Genomic DNA, 14,314 nt, shown 5'->3' with positions numbered 1-14,314 from the left:
CAAATTGCTAAAATTACTTATCTCAGATGATATGCCTCTGTCATTTTCATTTTAAGGTATAAGTTAGAGAAAGATAAAACTAAGCCAGCCAGCTACACACATAACTTCCTGTTGCTCATAAAAAGATTCAAGTCAGTTGCTTACTCTGGCTAATTGGAAATATTGAGATGTTGTTGAAAAACTAGAGTGTGAAAGCACATGAGAAACCTTACAAAGAGATTAAACAAAATGGACAGTACACATTATGTTGGGAATGCACTTTACAGAAGTTCTTATTGTTTTGATATTTTGCGTGTCATAGCAGGAACTTTCTTCAAGAATGTTAATATACGGTGCAAGCCAATTTCAAGAATAGAAAAAGAACTAGAGAAATGTGAAAAAATTGAATTTAAATGTTTGCACCAGATAAGAAACCTTGTTGAATGAAGTCACTTATTTATTGGTAGAATAACTACAACACCACAGTGGCAGCAAAAGCTTCCTCCAATATGGCTCACCCCTGTTCTCACCAAGTCTTCAAATACTTATTCCTTTGCATCGCCCCTGATGCTACTAATATGGTAGCCATTTATAGCTCTGGAACAATACCACTCAGGTGCCTCTGTGTTTCACAATGTCTGCTGAATCAGCCATCAAAGAGTAACAACTTTCAGTTGCTGTCAAACCATGCCAGATTAAAATCTGTTGTCTAGTGATGAAAGGTCATTACCATTCTTGAGCCTGTGTCTCCTGGAACTAAACCACGTGTCAATGTGGATACTCACAAGTTCCGTACTGAAAGTTACACTCCACTTTCAAAAATTGAAACAATCAAGTTCAGACATAAAACACACCCTAATGAAATAGTAGTGGCTGCTGTACACTAGAAAACTGCTGCCCTAGTGTTGGAAAGGTGACTAAAAGTGGGGTCAGAATGCCCAAATGCACAGTAGGCCCATGGAAAAACCTGACTTCAGTTTAGGAGGGAGGAATATCCATTTTCAGCCAAAGCCAGCCAACAGATTTTACTAAACCCGTCTGAAAACCGAAGAACAGTCATGCAAACCCACACCCTCTCTTTCAGCAATTCCCTCACTGCTCCTGCTTGTTTTCTTCTAAGCAACTGACAACTGTAAAGTTGCAGCAGGAATGAAGAAAGATATTTCTTACTGAGACATGACAACTTATATTTTTGAGGCTAAAAAACAGCCTAGGATTCCCTTTGCTGGCACACAAAGAAAGCACACACATATTCATGCTATAACCCAGGATCTTCTTTCTCAGCTTCCTTCGTAGCAAACTATGCACTAGCAAATAAGATCCTGGGGGGCATCTCAGCCCCCTTCCGCCTCCCTCCCCACCCCTCCACCCATGCTGTTAAAGCTCTGTCAAAGCACTTCACCAGGCTACATACATTGTACAAACTCCAGTGTTTTAGTTGGAAACTGGCATTCTCACTGCAAGTTCTGGAGTAGGGAACAGGGAGGGGGAAGTAATATGCCAACTCCTTAAATAAAATAAATGGGATTGCAAAAGAGTGGGGGCTAAAATGGCGGGGGCAATCCAATAGGCAAGTCAGCAATACTGTATATTGATCAGTATTAGGTTACGCCTCATCTAATATCTTCATTAATGTTCAAGAAGATGGAGTAAATGACATGTTAATGAAATTCACCAATGACCCAAAATGTAGAAGGATACATGAACAGCAGTGCGGAGTGAGAAAGGGCTTAGAGAAAGTTAAAAACATGGGCAGAAAGTAAATTAAATGAGACGTGGAAAAATGCAAGCCAATGTATTCGGGGACAGCAAATTCAGATAGTAAGTGAGAGAAAGAAATCTTGAAAGAAACCTGCTATGTGAGACTGAGTATGGAAAAGAAATTTAGAAAGGGAAAGTGTAGGATGAATATCTAAAATATACCCTAAGAGTGAAGCTGATTGGAATCTTCTATTTGGCTGGAGAATATAGTCTCCCAAGGAGAGTGTGAGAAACCTCATTACTAGGGACTTTTAAAACTGGGTTTGATAAAACATTCAGAAACATAGTATAGGGAACAATTCTTCACTGGGCCCAGGGAGATGGATTAATTGACTGTGGGCCTGATTCTGATTTCATTTTCACCGGCATTAATCAGGAGTAACTCTAGTGAAGTCAATGAGCCTGATTCTCCACTGAGTTGCACCAGTTTTATCCTGCTGCACTCATTCATGTGGAGAGTCAGACCCATTGGTGTTATATTAGTATATGAGAATAAAGACCTATGAGTCCATGTGAACCAGCTTGTCTTCATAAGCAGCTTGCTGCTTAAAAATCCTTATGGGATATTTTCAGTATGATTTAAAGAACACTTTGCTTCTACTTATATTTTGTTGGGACAATGGATAAACAGCAGATTGAAGAATAGCTAACACTTAATAATATGTTATTATCATGACTATAAAGCCATGGATGTATGATTCATGTCTGTTGAAGGACACACCAGGTTTCACTGATCACATTTTTTTCTTGGACATTTATATGCAATATACATTATTTTTGCTGTATTTTCCTGACCAAAAAATACTTAAAAAAACAAACAAGCAAGCAAACAAACAAACAAAGCAACAACAAAATAAAGAAATAATTGAGTAAAACAGAAATACATCTCAATGTTTTAATAGCAGGTGAAAAATTATAAGCAAGTGAAGCTTAAAACCAGCTGGGAGGTAGATGATTTTACTTCAGGGCAGGTTCTGTGACAACAATATAAGCTCATCCTGGATGTTGTGTTTATGTCTCAATTCCCCAGAAAGCCATCAGTAATCTAATGAGAAGGCAATGCTATCATGCTCAAGTGACAGCACCATTTTAGCAACAAATCTTTACAAAGGATAGTGAACAGGTAGTAGAAGCAAAATGTTAACTCTTTTGAGAGTTTCCCAAATGCCACTTCTAGAGAAGAAACTTACTAAATACAGGATGCATTGTTAAGTAGCTGTGATCCAAGTGAATTATATCCCTGCATTCCTGAGCGTGACATCAGAGTCTCAGGGCTTGTCTACACTACCACTTAAATCAATGCAATTTACATCGCTCAGGGTGTGAAAAAGCCACTCCCCTGAGTGATGCAAGTTACGTCAACTTAAAGTGGTGTCCACACTGTGCTATGTCAGTGGGAAATGCTCTCCAGCCAACATAGCTTCCACCTCTCATTGAGATGGAGTAATTATGCGAATGGGAGAGCGCTCTCCCATCAGCATAGCGTGTCTTCACTAGATGCGCTACAGCGGCACAGCTGCATTGGTGCAGCTGTGCCAATGTAGTGCGGTAGCGTAGACTAGCCTTCAGTGAGCGTGGAAGTGAGAATGGGAATAGACATGGGCAGGAGCTTCTGAAAAGTCTGAGGAAAGAGCCTTCTATCTATCTCAATTCACATCACAAATATTAATTCATTTCCCTTCAACACGAATATTGTCCTCTCTCTACTGATGACAAAACCAAAAAACCTCAATATCCACTGACTGGGAATAGAACCCAGGTATCTAGAATCCAACCTCAAGTGCAGTAACTTAATTACAAAACCACCATGGATCCATCTATGAAATGAATAGTCCCTTAATTATTTTTAGAAGCCTTTTCTAATTTTATACTATTTCTCCAGTAATGGAACAAACTTTAGTTTCTCTTACACTACATAATACTCCCAGAATCCCTCAGTGATATTATAGCCCTATAATTCAAAATGGTCAGTTACTTATTCTTCAGTATATTTAATAGGATCACACTCAAGAGTTTGGTCCTGCATCCCTCAGTGGGTCATTTCTCCGTAAATACAAGGAGAAGGATATTTCCCTTCTCAGAGTTTCATTGTTTTTTCTCTCTCAAGAGATGAGGGAGCACGGTTTGCACAACAACAGCAGCACTTTCAGCCTCCACATCTGTCGAGGGACCCATTTGAGGCCAGCATAATCTGTCCAGAGTCCTTGTTGCTATTATTTGTATTGTAGCCCTGCCCAGAGGCACCAATCAGAATTGAGGCCCAACTGTTCTAGTGACCCTACACACACAGTAATACACAGTCCCTGTCCCAAACACCTTTCAGTGATACCACTTCTTCTGCTTCCCCACCACGCCTAGGCCATGATATGCTACAAACTTTCTGGATACTCCACCTGAACCTTAGCTACCTTGTCCATATGCCCCTGAGATGGTCAGGTGCTATTTTAAGCCCAATGCCATTACCAGTTATATTAACATATCGTCTTTACGTTATTATTAAAGTAAAATACATTTTTAAAGTCTGATTCAACTTTTCATTTACATTGTTTGCCTTTTGCAATTTTCTCAACACAGATTACTCAGGATCACTTTATTTATTGGATGGTCAGTTTAACTAGATGGTCAGTTTCCTTTTTAGGTTCCCCTGAACTGGTCCAGTGCTGTAAATTTGGGGATGTAAAGACTGCAGAGAATGCAAGACGCAGACTCTATTTGAGTTTTACAGTCGTTTATTATTTTAGAACACTTAAACTCTGCCCCAAATTTGCTTTGAGCGTGTCCCTTTAAATTACATTATAAGAACAGAGCATGAAAATTTCCAAAAACCATCTGGTTGTTTTGTAAGATTTGTTCCAAGCAAACCCTATTGGGTTGACAAGCAACAAGCTGTTAATAATATGGCTCAAATAGAAAACAACAGCACAATACATCAGAACATGGCTCTCAACATGCTAAAGTCCAAATGGTGACACTGAATTTTTAAATAAATGGCAAAGATCTCAGATAAATGACATAAAAAGAAAAAAAGAAAAAGCAGAGACGAAAGCTTCAAATGAAGCTTCATTTTCTTAAAATGTCTAAAGTTTTCCACGCAGTTTCAAGTTCAACAGTTCTGATGCAAAAAACTGACAGTAATAATAAACAGTGAGATAACAGCAGATTTAAGTGAGACTGGGGACTTTGACTCGAAAATGAGTGATGTACCCTGTAATGAGTTTTCAAGAGTCTACCTGAACATTTCAGCTGAGGAATAAACACAGATCCTTCCTTCTTATTAACCTCTCCTTTGTTTTTGCCACAGGGCTTACTTGTCAGGAAGAGGTGAACGAATGTGAAGAGAATCTTTGTTTTCCTGGAGTGTCTTGCATAAACACCTTTGGATCTTATATATGTGGAACTTGCCCCAGTGGAATGGAGGGGGATGGTAAATCTTGCAGATGTAAGTGTTTTGCATGATTTACTTATATAGACAGACAAAAATTAGGGTCCAATTCTGTTTACACTGAAGTTAATGGGAGTCTTGCCACTCACTTTAATGGGAGTAAGGTCAGGCCTTTAAATACACAGATCAGGCTACTATTATATTACCAATTTGACTATTCTCATATTGGGCTCTGTTAGCTGTGGGTTTTTCTGGTGTTTGAAATCTTTGTTTTAATGCACAGCCCTACAGCATATCCATGATTACACAGACAGTACTTGGAAAATAATCTGCCTACCTATTGCCATGGCGTTTGGTCCCTGGATCTGAGTATGTGTGGTTCCCTCCCCGCTCCTCTAGCCTACTCCACAACGGTTTCCTCCATTGAAGCCATATTGGGATGAATGCAGAGCCACCTCCATGGTGCACATCGGTTGTGGAGTCATCTATAAAAGATTGCTCTGTTCCCATACTAAGGGATAGTGTGGAGCCAGGGCCGGCTCCAGGCACCAGCGTTCCAAGCACATGCCTGGGGCAGCAATCTTAAAGGACTGGCAGTCCGTGCATCGTTAGGGCGGCATGGTTTTTTTCACCGTGGCGGCATTTTGGCGTCAGCTTGTATCTTCACAGTTCCGTGGTGGAAATTCGGCGGCAGCTCCCTTCTTCAGGCAGCAACTCGGCGCGCTGCTTGTGGCGGCAAAAAGTGTAGAGCCGGCCCTGTGTGGAGCTTAAATGGAGAGAAGGCACTTGTGCAAGCCCTTTGCACATAAGTGAATTTCACCTGTATGTCTGCTGAGTGTTTGCATACTGGATGCTATCTTCAGCTGTGCTGCTGGATTTATGCTTGGCAGAACTGGAAAGGTACAGAGGAAGGCAAAGGTGGCTCTGTGTTCCTGGGAGCAGCCAGGAGCTACACCAGCCCCAATTAAAGCAGCTTTGAAGCAGCTAGAACATTCTCCTAGAGACAATTAAGCCCTCTGTGGACCAGTGGAGTACACTGGGCTTCACTGCCTCCTCCAGCACTGGAAAGCCACAGCCCCCAGCTGGGCATACAGCTAGGACAAGGAGAGGTTTTATAGAAACGCAGGATTACCCCATGTTGAGAAATCCTCATCAGTCTCCTTGGAGAGGCTTAAGGTCATTTTGTGCAGCTCCAGTAGCGCAAAGGGACCGTCCCAGGTGCAAAGAATCTGATCTACTCTGTCCCTTTACTTTTTTCATTTGTGCATTGTGGCAGGGCGCTGCTGGGGAAGCCTCAATCAGCTCCTGCCACTCCAGCCCCAATAAAAAGAATATTTTTGGGGGGGAAATAAATCAACAATTGAAATTCGTTTGTAAGTGTTTCCAAAAATTTCAAGCAGTACGAGACAGACTTGCCAAGACACCTACTCTTTCTTTTGTTGATTATGAAAGAAAGCTGCTGGGTATTTCTATACACGTCTATAATAGAGGAATGTTGAAATCAATGAGCTGTATTGTCAGGTCTATTGACTCTTCCTTCAGTGAAATTTACACTTTTCTCGGACATAAATGTTTGCTATACATTATTACTCCATCAATTTGAGTAATTCCAATGCTGCCGCTGTGTCTGCTTTTTTTTGTTGCGTTTTTGGTGTTAATTTGATTAATTGTGTGAGGGGGAAGAGATTACATTAAAAAACAAACCTTTTTCAGTTTACATTAAAAAACCTTGGAACAAAAAAATAGGTATTCATTTGCATTCTCATTCAGTTCTTCCAGTCATGTGACAATTTTAAAGAATCAGAGTCACTTTCCTCTAGCACAGAGCAAGGAGCTTTATTGGAAAACATATTATCTCTGTCTCTGCTTCACTGTAGAGTCTCTGCCTAGAACTTCACATAGCTCTTCCAGGCTTCCATCTATAGATTGAGCCTGCACACACACACTTCCCTGATCAAGCTAGCTAATATGAATCCAGATGGACTTTACTGTCCCTAACTCATTCAGGTAGTTTCCCTAATGTGTTCAGGAAATTAATATTTTTAAAAGTCTCTAATGATCAGTCCTTTCATTTTACATCTCTGTGCACGGTGTACAGGAGTATCCAATGTGCGCAGCTGTAGAATCAGCCCACAGACTTTTACTACATAGCTTGCAGCTGTCCTCGTTTTCATATAGAAGTATGGGGCAGAGAGATTATAGATCCCAGCATTCAATCTAGATCTGAGAAGCCAGGCCACATTACACATCGGAACTTGTGGACCCCTTAACAGCTACATCTCTATGACCACTATGCATATTGGGTGTTTTTCTCATTTAAGCAAAGTTTGGGTAATTTGGGCTTAGTATATATTTTCTTATAATTTTTGTACTGAAGTCCTGATGACTTTCAGCAGCTGACTCATCTGCTTTGCTTGCATTTGTTTTATGGTTGGCTTCTAGGATAAACAAAGGTGGGGGTTACTTGATTTGCTGTTACTGTTGGTTTTTATCATCAATCACAGCTAAGCTCTAACACCTTGCTACCCTGACCTCCATATGCTTTCCTATCACAGATGAGGCCACTGCTGACATTACAGAAGATTTCATTACTGATAATAATAATGCCAAAGGTGAATTGAACAAGATAGAGGGTGAATGGCCAATGCAACCCTTAGAGGCAAAGAAAGCTCCTGCAATTAAGAGTGTTAACGGTAGTGACACACATGGTAAGTATGTAAAGTTATGCTATGCCATGACATTTCTTTTCAGATTTGCAGTTTATGTACCAAGACTTCATACATTTTACATCCTTATAATCACAAATAACTGTTTCCAGCACATCACAATAAGACAGAGCCAAATGCAAAAAACAGAGAACACAGAAATGTTGCATTATTACTGGAAAATGTGACATAGGTACGGGAACTATTAGTGTGGATAAGATTCATGGTGGATCTTTCAGTTTGGTGGCCAAACCAAAACACAGTAAATATAAAAATAAAAATTGTTTTGGGTCAAGCAAAACATTTTGTTCAACCCAAAACAATTTTTCACCCTTTTTTAGTTTAACTTAGCTCTCAGAGTTTTCTTTTTTCTATTTTTTTTTAAGAAATCTAGCTAAATTTCACAATGAAATGTTGTTTCTATATGTAAAGTTGAAATGTTTTATTTTAAAAACATCAAAACACTTAGACTTAAAAAAAAATTCCTGAGAAAACCATTCACCAAATTCAACCCAAGTTTGGGAATAGTTTTGGTTGACTCAAAACTGTATTATACAGTGAATAAACTATTCATCCAGAAAACTTTCTCCAGCTCTGGATGGGTTAGCACTGAAATCTCTATTCATGCCTATCGGAGGGACTCCATTTTTGCTGGCATAAAAAAATAGACAAAGGCACTGACGTCTAATAGGAAGTTATCCTAGTCATGGGCTGCCAGGAGTCTTCTCCTGGAGTCCATGTCCAGCCCCAGAGTTATGCAGGAGCTTCAGTCATGCAAGAAATATGGACTCAAAGCATATATTAAGAATCTATTGTGGATTTTTTTTGCCACAGCCTATAATTGGAGGGGGAACATACATCTCCCAAAATCTTTGTTCCTTCAGCAGACATAATGCCGCCAGGAGCAGCAAACGTACACTACAATGGACACTGCTCCACCCTTAACATGGGGAATCCTTCACTCCCCTTATGCTGGCATGAGCCTGCAGTTTGGTCCGCACCACTTTGGGACTTATAGTACACTCAAGAAGCAGAAAGATGAGGTCTGTGACTGGCTGTTGTTCAGGGGTTCATGTGGGGGAACTGTTTTTTGTGTCCTCTTACCCTTTTGTGTAGTTGTACAGTGGTAGCCACTATCCAAAGTAAGTCTACACATTGCATTAAAATCACATAAATCCATAAATATTTCAGTTTACTTTGTACTAGTTCTTTTGCAACCAATGTGCAGAATTAACACTGAAAATATTTGAGTGTCATAATCTAGAGCCCACTGAAGACAGTTTAAAAAGAAATACAACCACCATTCAGACTTTATACATCCTTTGTTATCTCTGTTCTAGGCCAGATAACTACATATTGCCAGGTAACCTCTACTATTATTTAACTATGTACAAAATTAAATGAATTTAAAGAGTCTTGTGTCACATAACGGACTTTCCTGGACAATTTCTATATCAGAACCATATGCAGAACTCTACAATATATTTCTAAAGGTAATGTATTACCTTTGCCAAAATATGGTTTGCCAAATAGATTCCAATGATTTTTTAAAATATGGGATATCTGAATAATGCAGTTTCTTACCCTGTTAATCTTTCACTTATGCTGAAAATTACAATTTCTATTCTGTCCATGATAAACGCCAAACAACTCTGAGTAATAAACTTTAAAACACATAATTAGAGAACTAATAAATCTTGCTTTAATAAGAAACAGATGTTCTGATACATTGTGCCTTCAGGACATTCTTATGTTTGGCATAAGATTTGGGAAACATTCGATGTTAATTATATTTTAAAAGAATAAAAGTAGTGTAAAGCCTTGGCTGGGCTTATATAGTCACTGTTTCACTTTTAATAAAGATTTAATTTAATAAAGAAAAGTTCTTGGATACTCTTTTAGGTGTCAGAGCTCCTGAACGACCTATTACTACCTGTGCCAATAGGCCATGCTTCCCTGGGGTCTTATGTGTTGATCGTAAACCTCCTGATATTGGGTACATTTGTGGTCGGTGTCCATCAGGCTTTTTTGGAAATGGACGAATCTGTACACAAACTCCTAGACCAGGTACTTTTTGGGGTTTTAAAAATGTTTTTTGAGGTAAGGTTATGAGAAAATGTAAGCTGTGATGGTGTAATACTATGGTATACCATATTTCTTTTTTATGTATAATGCTCAATCAGTCAAAACTTTTGAACAATAATTGGCAGAGTAGCTAGAAAAGTCTCACAGCCAGAAATATTTGACTCTTTCTGAGTGGAGATAACCCAGACTCAGTAGGCTGTCTACAACAGTAACAGTTTTGTGGTGAAGGACTTCATGGGTGCCATGGTAAAGAAGAATCACCCCACCTTTATTTCTAACACAGGGCCGCAAGCATAAAATTTGTGCTATTATCAGTCAGAACAGCACGATTTGTGCCAATAGCACCCTACCCTCCTTCCTACCTGCTTCATTGGTTACAAGACATGCATATGTCAAGGTGACCTGTAAGGGAGGAGGTAAGCAAGGAGGCGTGTATCAATAGCCGGGGTCAAAAGATAATTAAAATGTCCAAACAATCTTTCAGTGTGTGTTCCATAAGCTGAACAGTTTTCTTCCTTGCGGCTTTCTGAAACTCAGTTGTTCTTGGAGGGTGGGTCATTTGAAGATGGAAGCAAAGATGGACCCTAAAACAGGAGGAAACAATAGTGCATGTGACCTCGCAAGGGGTTCAACCCACCAACCATCCATCATTAGATCTTGCTTTCTAATCTTAATGAAATTTACAAAATCCTCTCTAATCTCTAAGAACAGTGAGGATACTTTTTCCTTTCGTATTGCTTCCTGCCCAGAATGTGTTTAAAGAAGTCATGTTTCATTGAGGATCTTTTTAAATTGTATTAAGTCTTCAAATTGGACTCTCCTGATTTTCAAACTACCCTTCAAGCCTCATTCTGGGAAACCACATTTCTGTTACAAATCAATGAGCATGTCTTGTGTGATATTTTAGTGAACATTGTCAAGAAGGAAGCAAATTTGCCAATTAGTGTAGGCGTCATCCAACCACTTTGAACTGCATATTGATTTTAGCCAGTTTTCTGAATTTACAGGTAACAAGAACAAAACCAAACATCTTTCCTCTTTTCTAGCAATGACTATGTAAGTATGGCGGTATGTTACTAAGTTTGTCAGAGTCACAAAGTCAGGTATTGATTGTTCTATAACTTGATGAGGCCCTGAATGCAGATGAGCAAAAAAATAAATAATTGTGCATATAAATAAACTAACCTTTGCATTGTTGCACAGAAGTTCACCTTGCTGTGCTAATGAAATGTTAGGATACATAGTCTATGCCCTTAAGGTCATTCAAATGCCATTGCATAGGACATACATTCTACAGTCTAGGTATTGAATTGATATTGGTACAAAATATTGATAGGGTAAATCAGATACGCTTCTTGCATTGTACTTATAGAATTACTAATTGAAGAAGTTGTGTGTCTTCTAAAATGAACACTTATCGAGGAGGTACAGTTTATTATGATTCATGCATGCAATTCACAGCTCCAAGGAAGATTAATTCTAAAACTAAAACGCTTCTTTTAAAAGCAATTTTTATGTCAGAGATTGAATAAACCTGGGGGGAAAAACCTTTAGGATTCTGTGGTAAATAGGATCAGCCTGAGTATTTTTTTTTTTTTGGATGGGGGGGAAAGGGTTGCAAGATGATTCCTTGGATACGTCCAAACTTTAAACTGGCCCGTTTTATGTAAACCATTTGTGAGAGAGTCTTTACTTCTCTCCTCAGCCTCCTGCTCCAGAATAGGAGCCCACTTGCTTGTTCCTTTCCATTTTAGCAGTCAGAATATCTTTTAAAATGTTGACCTACAGTTCTAGCCTTTTTCATTGCAAATGCGCGTGCCTGAAGTAGGCATTTATGTCAAAGTGGCCTGATTTTTCAAAGATTGTGCTACTCAACTCCCATTGAATTCCATCAGAGCTGTGAGTGCTCAATCATTTGTTCATAATTCCAGGGATTTCACAGAGTTGTGTGTATTTCTCGTGCGCACTGGAGAAGGGTAAATATGTTTGCCTTTGCAGACCACATGAACCACTACTTCATTCCTTTGTGTTTTTGTTGTATCATTTATCTAGATTTTATTGTCAACCCAAGTGCCCTTGTATAGCTCTACAAACATGTATATTTCAAGGTAAGAAGAAAGCAGTTTGCTTTAGTATATAGGAGAAAAAAGGAAATAGCTACAGCAGCTCAGCTGAGGATAACAGACGTCAAACAATTAGTTTGTATTTGTGTCTTAATTTATATCCGGAATGCAAAGCTTAACTTTCTTGCGCAAATGCTCTGTTATTTAAGCAGATGTACCATATAGTACTTGATGTTTAAAAGATACAAAAGCTTTCAATTACATTTATGTACATTTATGGATTATGATTATTATGAAATCCCCGTTTGAATAACAGCTTCTCTTCCTTGTAACTACTGCTGTCATTCATTCAACAAAACATACAGAATCCTCTCCGAGTTGCTAAAGCGCTTGAGGTATTGAGATTTTGTACTGGTTGTTTCCAGGGCCAGAAATTTTAATCTAAAGCTCTTTTTGCTAATTCCCATTTTCATCTTTTGCTGGACGGTTTTGACTTGTATTATATTCAATTGTCATGATTTAAGGATTAAGGGATAAATATGTTTTGATACAGAAATTGCAGAATTGCCCATCTTTACTAAAATGCCTTGGTACATTAGCTGAGGCGAAAAGATGTTATTTCATGCCTTCAGAAAATTGTGTCTTAAAACAGTCTTTGATGAGAAGACACACATTCATGTCTTCATGATTTATAAATACCAAAGTGCCATTTACTGACCACTGATTTGTGGTAAGAGTTAATCTAATGATGTACTCAAGTTACAGTTAATTCCTCGGTGCCACAGATCAGTTTCTGAGCTGAATACAGGCCTAAATCTGCTCTCACTTGCACATTTTTATAATGGTTTACACCTTTAGTTTTATATGTTGTTTACACCTACTAGATTTCAAAGCAGTAATTCTTGATTCATATCACTTATATATAGTCATGCCCCGTCTCAGAAATTGTATGAGGTTTCATGCACTTGGCAAAGTTTATTGCTTTTATTAAAAAGGAATCTCTGTTTTCAGGCAAATAACAAAACAAGCCCGTATTTACCCCAAAATAAACAAATTGGTAACCTAGGATTTTTTATTTAGTAGTAGTATCAATATCCTTTTTTTTTTTTTTTGCTAGCAGTGTGATGAAAAGGAAAGCCTAAGGCATTTAGTCCTATTCACTGCTGCTAGTCACTGTTTTCTGCTTTGGATAAAATATCTATCACTCCTTTGGTTGGGAGAGGGGGACATATTAAATGAAAACATACAGTAACACAGGTCATATTACTGGCATTCTTGGCTTCACAAATAAGACAGCTGACGTCCTACTGTGAGGTAGCGGTGGCATTATTGGTATTGCATGTTGCAGTAACTGTGCTAGTCAGATGTTACCGGTGTTTGTTTAGTCTGGTTTAATCAGTCAGAGTCACAGCAGCCCTCATCTATCTGCACTTATTCCCCTTATACATGGGGGGAAATTGTGTCACAATGGTTTAGTGACCTGCTCAAATTCATACAGCATAATGAGTGAGAAAACTGGGATTAGAATTCTGAAGTCCCTAGCTGCCTGTGCCATGCTCCATCTTTTAGACCCTTTGCACATTATGCTTAGGGTTTGCCATTTTGCTAAATTCAACCCATGGGACAAATTTATGCACCACAATCTTTTGGATTGTGTTGACACATAAGGGAATGGGACAACATGGTAACAGAAGCATTGTAACATTGCATCAAAAACGTCACAGTAGGATGGCATTTAATGGAAATGATTGTGAAGGACTCACAGAGCATTCAGTGTGGGATGCAGGATAACCCCAACAGTATCAAGAAGATTCTGGAATTGCTGGGGTGGGTGACAACTCTGTGCTATCAGTGCTTAACTACTTGCAGCTAAAAGCCATCTCCTATTCAGCTGTTAGGAAACTGAAAGATCTGATAGCATTTCCATTTTTCTCCTTTTTAGTAATACTCATTAAAATACTAGCTATTTCCAAAAGATTATCAAAGGAAGCTTCTATAGTATATTCTATGACCCAGATATACCACCCTAAAGTATACACAGTGGGAAGAATATGTTTATATAATTTAAAAGAAAAATGGTTTCCAGCTTTGCCTATCCATATACTCTATCAGTTAAGTGCTTCCAGCCCAGATGATATATTTTGCAAATGATGTAACTCAGCAATAGGAGACCAATGAAGCCCAAGTCATAAAACCACCAGGGAAAGGACAAAGCTATATGCCATGAATAATATTTACATTCGATCAGAACATCAAGTATAGATTACATTCCTTTCCTACCAAGACCATGCCATTTTTTTGCTTAAGCAATCACAGTGCCATCATGATTCTTAAGCGGT

The 14,314-nt window shown here is 38.8% G+C and overlaps 1 long non-coding RNA gene across 2 annotated transcripts in view; it reads left to right on the top strand.

The window, feature by feature from the left end:
• LOC142068527 (uncharacterized) overlaps window positions 1–9,891 on the top strand; it is a 37,501-nt gene extending 27,610 nt beyond the window's left edge. Inside the window, exons 4-6 of one of the 2 annotated variants that reach the window (XR_012664345.1) lie at window positions 5,042–5,179; window positions 7,678–7,830; window positions 9,730–9,891. This is a non-coding gene — a long non-coding RNA (uncharacterized LOC142068527). Of the gene's footprint in view, window positions 1–5,041; window positions 5,296–7,677; window positions 7,831–9,729 lie in introns of those variants that run through there. The other variant, XR_012664347.1, reaches the window with a different exon arrangement.
• Window positions 9,892–14,314: the final 4,423 nt, after the last annotated feature.

This window comes from Caretta caretta, chromosome 11 (genome assembly GCF_965140235.1).
Source record: "Caretta caretta isolate rCarCar2 chromosome 11, rCarCar1.hap1, whole genome shotgun sequence".
NCBI classification, from domain to species: Eukaryota; Metazoa; Chordata; order Testudines; family Cheloniidae; genus Caretta; species Caretta caretta.
Note: the sequence above shows the minus strand (reverse complement) of the source record. Positions and strands in the feature narration are given on the sequence as shown.